The 6,006-nt window shown below is 44.3% G+C and overlaps 1 long non-coding RNA gene across 1 annotated transcript; it reads right to left on the reverse strand.

The window, feature by feature from the left end:
- LOC140587229 (uncharacterized) lies at nt 1-2,380 on the reverse strand. Its single transcript, XR_011988963.1, has 3 exons — nt 1,037-2,380; nt 850-954; nt 1-746 (listed from the first exon to the last, which is right to left on the reverse strand). It is a non-coding gene; the product is annotated as an uncharacterized lncRNA (long non-coding RNA).
- Nucleotides 2,381-6,006: the final 3,626 nt, after the last annotated feature.

Consider the following 6,006-nt stretch of genomic DNA (forward strand, 5'->3'; position numbering starts at 1 on the left):
GCTATCGGAGAACCGTTTGAACATGTCATCATCGATTGTGTAGGTCCTTTGCCTAAAACTCGCTCAGGAAATAACTATCTCTTTACCCTGATGTGTGCTACTACCCGCTACCCTGAGGCGATACCTATGCGGAGCTTAAAAACCAAAGGGGTGGTGAAGGCTCTAATTAAATTTTGCACCACATTTGGTTTGCCGAAATATATCCAGTCCGACCAAGGTTCGAACTTCACTTCCCTGTTATTTTCACAGGTGTTACGTGAGTTAAACATTAGACATAGGGTCTCCAGTGCTTATCACCCGGAGTCCCAGGGTGCCCTTGAGCGTTTTCATCAGTCGTTTAAAACGATGCTGCGAACCTACTGTTTAGAGGCAGGAAAAGACTGGGACGACGGGGTTCCTTTGCTTTTATTCGCGATTCGGGATACCGTACAGGAATCCACTGGGTTCAGTCCAGCTGAACTTGTTTTCGGGCATACCGTGCGTGGACCTTTAAAGGTCCTACAGGAGCAGTGGTTGTCCCCGAGTCCACCTCCTCTGAATAAGAATGTGCTGAGCTTTGTAAAGTCTCTGCGTGAGCGTCTTGGTGCAGCCAGGGAATTGGCCAAGCGCTCTTTAAGTTCGTCACAGGAGGAAATGAAAGCTCGGTTTGATAGGAAAGCCAAAGAACGAACTTTCCACGAGGGAGATCGCGTGTTGGTCCTTTTACCCCTGCCTGGCTCGTCTTTGCAAGCGCGGTTCTCAGGTCCCTATAGAATACAGGAAAAGATCAGTCCCCTAAATTACATTATCGAGACACCTGATCGAAAGCGAAAAACCCGATTATGTCACATAAACATGTTGAAGCCTTACGTTGATCGTGCTGACCCCGCTCCATCGTCCGCTCCTGTTCTGCTCCCTTCTGCCGTAGTTAATGTGCCGGTGCGTGAGTACTCGCCCGAACTCGATGATCTGCACCTTGGGAGGAATTGTTTGCCATGCGCTCGTCTGCCCAACTCGGAAGCCCTTAAAACCCTTAAGGGAAGGCTTGCTCACTTACCCAGTGTCGCCCAATCGGATATCCATGCCCTGGTGCGTAAATTTCCCTCTCTATTTTCCGACACCCCTTCGCAGACCCCTGTTTTGGTACACGACATTGATGTGGGAGATCATATCCCTATCAAACAGCACCCCTATCGCGTCAGCCCTCGTAAGCGGGAGCTGTTAAAGAAGGAGACTGACTACCTGTTGGAAACGGGTCTCGCCATGCCTAGTTCCAGTCCTTGGAGTTCACCGTGTTTGCTTGTCCCAAAACCTGACGGTACGTTTCGTTTCTGTACGGATTATAGAAAAGTGAATGCTGTTACTAAACCAGACGCCTTTCCACTTCCCCGAATGGAAGACTGTATAGATCGCATTGGTTCCGCCAAATTTGTCACGAAACTCGACCTCCTGAAAGGATATTGGCAGGTTCCGTTAACCCCTCGTGCTTCGGAGATTTCTGCATTCGCTACCCCAGATACTTTCCTACAGTACACAGTTATGTCCTTCGGATTACGAAATGCCCCGGCTACGTTTCAGCGACTAATGACTAAGGTTCTGGGGGATGTCCAAAACTGTGAAGCATACTTAGATGACGTGGTTGTGTACTCTGATTCGTGGGAGCATCATTTGGCAGCGTTAGAACAAGTTTTTATTAGGCTCAGGGATGCTTCATTAGTATTAAATCTGGAGAAATGCGAGTTCGGCCAAGGCACGGTCACGTACCTCGGTAAGCTAGTGGGACGCGGAACAGTGAAGCCTGTTGACGCCAAAGTCCAAGCAATCACGTCCTTCCCTATTCCAAAAGCTAAGAAGGATCTTCGCCGCTTCCTGGGAATGGCGGGTTACTACCGCTGTTTCTGCCGAAATTTCTCAGACGTTGTGTTACCCCTGACTAATTTACTTCGTAAGGACGCCCAAGTGATTTGGTCTGCTGAGTGTCAGGCTGCTTTTGACGCGGTAAAATCGTTACTCACTAGTTCCCCTGTGTTGGCTACCCCTAACTTCGGTAAACCGTTCAAACTAGAAGTAGATGCCAGTGGTACCGGTGCCGGCGCCGTCCTTCTCCAGGAGGATGATGCAGGTCTGGACCATCCTATCTGCTATTGGTCAAAGAAATTTATTAAGCACCAATTAGCATATAGCACCATTGAGAAGGAAGCCCTTGCATTGTTACTTGCCTTGCAGCAGTTCGAAGTGTACGTTGGTGATAGTACCCAGCCAGTGGTCGTGTTCACGGACCACAATCCGCTGCTGTTTCTGAATAGGATGCGAAATAACAACCAACGTCTCATGCGCTGGTCTTTGATTATACAGGCTTTCAATTTGCAGATATTCCACAAAAAAGGAGCCAGTAACCTTGTGGCGGATGCCCTCTCACGTTCCTGATAGGTTTATGAATTGATTGGGTAATTGTGTATTGTGGGTTTTAATGATGATTGTGAACCCTACGAGGTTCACACTTATGGGGGGGGGTGTTACGTGCCGCTGTTTTTACTCCGCCTCCACATCCGAACTCCGCCCACGACAATGCCCACGACCTGGCCTGGCTCCACCCCTACCTCCGGACCCCGCCTTCGTTTCCGGCCCAGCCCGACCTCGTCACGTCCGTCCGGAGAGGGATAAAAGCCGGACAGAGAGACACTTCGAGAGCTTAGCTCATTACTTGATTATTATTGGATTGTTTTCTTGGTTTTGATATTTGTGTATGACTTTTTGATTTCCCTGACTTACGATTCTTTGCCTTACCCCTTTCTGTACTTTCGCCCGGTTTTGCTTGCTTTTCTGGTTATCGATCTTTTGCTTGTTTTTGGTTTACGTCTTCGCGCGCCCCTTAAACTTTGACGCTTTGCTGTGTGCTGTGTATGTGTAGGATTTGTGATTGTTTGGTGCTTAGGGAGTGATTGCCGGTTTTGTTTGGAAGTTTTTGTGACTGTTTTTGGATAGGGAGTTAGGAGTATCACTTGTTGTTTGGTTTTACACTTAGTTAAGCTAGAATTGGGTTGTGTTGGACAAGTGGGTTTTGTTTCTTATTTTGGCGATAATCACTCCTGAGTCTTTTTGCACTAAACCATTTGTTCTGTCTGTCTTGCGTGAATAAAATATAAAAAACTATAAAAATATCCCCTTTGTCCACGTGTGTTCCCTTGTACACCACACCCTGTGTTCCCCTCGTTCCCCTTTCCCCATTCCCTTCCTCTGTTACACCCTAACCCCTAGACAGGGTCGTAACACATGGTATATTGCAACAGCAATAAAGGGTTTTGATCATCATCAACTACTCAGTTACAATTCGAGATCTTTATCCAATTAAAACTAATTTTTAAAAATCTCCTGGCAGTTTGAAATGCCACCACGAATCAGCCCCCTCAAGGATGACATTCATCACGTTGTTTCAAAGACCGATAAAACATGGAAATTAGATGTGAAGTACATCAATGCAGAGAAAGGTAAGGTCTGACATGATTTTTCAGTTAATAATTTCTTGTATGCAAATCTGTGGCTTTGCATTAGACGCTGATCATCTAATGCAAAACTTCAGGGTACCATGAGCTACCATCTATCAAGGTCAGTCTTTGTGTAATTGGTATGAATTATCTGCAAGATTTGGTAATTTATACACATAATAGGTTTTATGTGTATGACCGATGAGCCCATGTATATGCATTTTACACACTAACCAAGGCCAGCAAGTGTCAGGTTCAAATTATAATTGATTCTATTAAGAAACATTAAAAATGGGTCTCCCAGACCTGAACACAAGACCAGGGCTAATTGATAATGGTAGAATGCATAGGTTTTCCTGTTTTCTTAAAAATGGTTTTGTTGTCTATTAGAGGACGTGGGGTATTTGCAAAGGAGATTTTGTTGTTGAATATAGGGGAGATATGATAAATAATACGGAATCCCAGAGAAGAAGAAAACTTTACCACCCATCATGTGCTGCATTTATGTTTGTGTTCAAGTGGAGAGGGAAAATGTATTGGTAAGACTTCAGTTTGCACCTAAATAATACTCCTTATACTATATTATACTAAATTAATTGAAACTCTTGTGATCTTGTGGTGAAATACAGTGGTACCTCAGTACTCGAATTTAATCCGTTCAGAACTCCGGATCGAATCCTAAAAAGTTCGAGTTCTGATCGAATTTTCCCCATAAGAAATAATGGAAAACCAATTAATTGGTTCCCGGCACCAAAAAATTACACCTAAATATGTTTTTTTTAGCATTTAAACACAAAATGAACCGGATAAAACAAGAGCATATACTGTACTTGTTACACCCAGCTCGTCCGATCCTCATGTGTGCCACGCCCCCCTCATTACCTCGTGTTAATTCCCGATTGTGATCACCTGTGTCCTGTTATTTGTGGCTAGTCTGGTGTATATGAGTTAGGACTGGACGATATGGCAAAAATTTATATCACGAAATTTTTCTTAATTTTGGTCGATACGATATAATTCCGATATCGATATGGACAATATTAAAAAGCCTCAGGAAAAAACTGCCGAGGACACACACAATGGATATCTGCAAACTGAATTTGCAAAGTCTATAATACCTCCAGGCTCCTCCTATTAAAATTATATAATTTAAAAAAAAATAAAAACAGTACAAAAAAAAATAAGGTTCACTTTTTATTTGTATTTAACCTTTACAAACAAGAAATGTGAAATAAAGTACCAAATAAATAAAACTCTCAGACTCAGCTTATTAACAATAATATATTTCCATTTAAACTAGAACAGGCTGATTATTCATATACAGTCGAACCCGGTTACAGACATCCCAACCTGCAAAAACTCATTTCAGGGAGGTCCCCCCCCCGAAGGGAAATTACTTTATTTCACACAAGAGAATTTCTACATTGGCCATATGTATAATTTTTTGTTAGTTAACTTTTTCTAGTCAGCACAATAAATTTCGAAGGCTCCACTGAACCGATAACTTCGGTCCTCGAGAAGTTAAATAAAAAAGGAAAAAGTCCTCACAATATAGTAAAAATATAGTAAAAAGGAAATTCAAGTCTACTCAAATCAAATTACAAATACCACCAAGGGTGGCAGAATTCCTTAATCTCAAAACCCCCAAATTACTGTCTAAAATATACAGGACACTTTCTAAAATGGATGATTCAATATCCCTTCCTATTGCAAAATGGGAGGCAGATTTATCAATCAGCTGGAACCACAATTTCTGGTCTAAGACATGCTTAAAAACCTTTGAACTGATTAGAAGTCCCAATTTACAATTAATACAATACAAAATCCTGCATAGAGTGCACTATACAGGGCATCGGATGTTCAGGATGGGTTTTACATCTTCTAACAACTGCTCACACTGTCAAGGGGATACACCTGACAATTACATCCATGCTCTTTGGTTCTGTCCACCTGTTCAGATGTTTTGGCGCAGGATTTGTGAGGACTTATCAAAGTGTCTGAAATGTACCATTCCAGCCTCTCCTTCAGTCTGCTTGTTGGGTGACTTAGATGGTGTCACTACCGAGATTAACACAACCCACATGGCTTTCACCGCTTTATGCATTGCTAAGAAGACTGTCCTCATGAACTGGAAAAATAAAAATAACCTTAATATCAACCAATATAGAGAGAGTTTGCTGGACCATATTAGTCTTGATACAGCTTCTGCCGCCACATTAGACCAATCTCTCTGGGCTCCTTTGATCAGCTCCATCACCTAGTGGCGGTGGGGGGTCGCAGGTTTGTCCCGCTTCGGTCTTTGTTGTTGGTGTGGGGGGGGGCCTATGGGCTTGGGGTGTCTGGGGGTTCCCTGGGGGGGGGGGGGTTTCTGGGGGGGTTCGGCGCTGGGACTGCGGTCCTGGCCTGGATGGGGCTTTGGTGGCTCTTGGGTGGCGTCTTTCTGGTGGCTGCATGCAGCGCTGCTGGGGTAGCCTGTGCCGGCGGACGTAGGGTACCAGCCTGGCGGCCGTGCTGCTCCTGGGTGGGTCCGGGGCGGGCTTGG

The sequence above is a fragment of the Paramormyrops kingsleyae genome, unplaced genomic scaffold (genome assembly GCF_048594095.1).
Source record: "Paramormyrops kingsleyae isolate MSU_618 unplaced genomic scaffold, PKINGS_0.4 ups173, whole genome shotgun sequence".
NCBI classification, from domain to species: domain Eukaryota; kingdom Metazoa; phylum Chordata; class Actinopteri; order Osteoglossiformes; family Mormyridae; genus Paramormyrops; species Paramormyrops kingsleyae.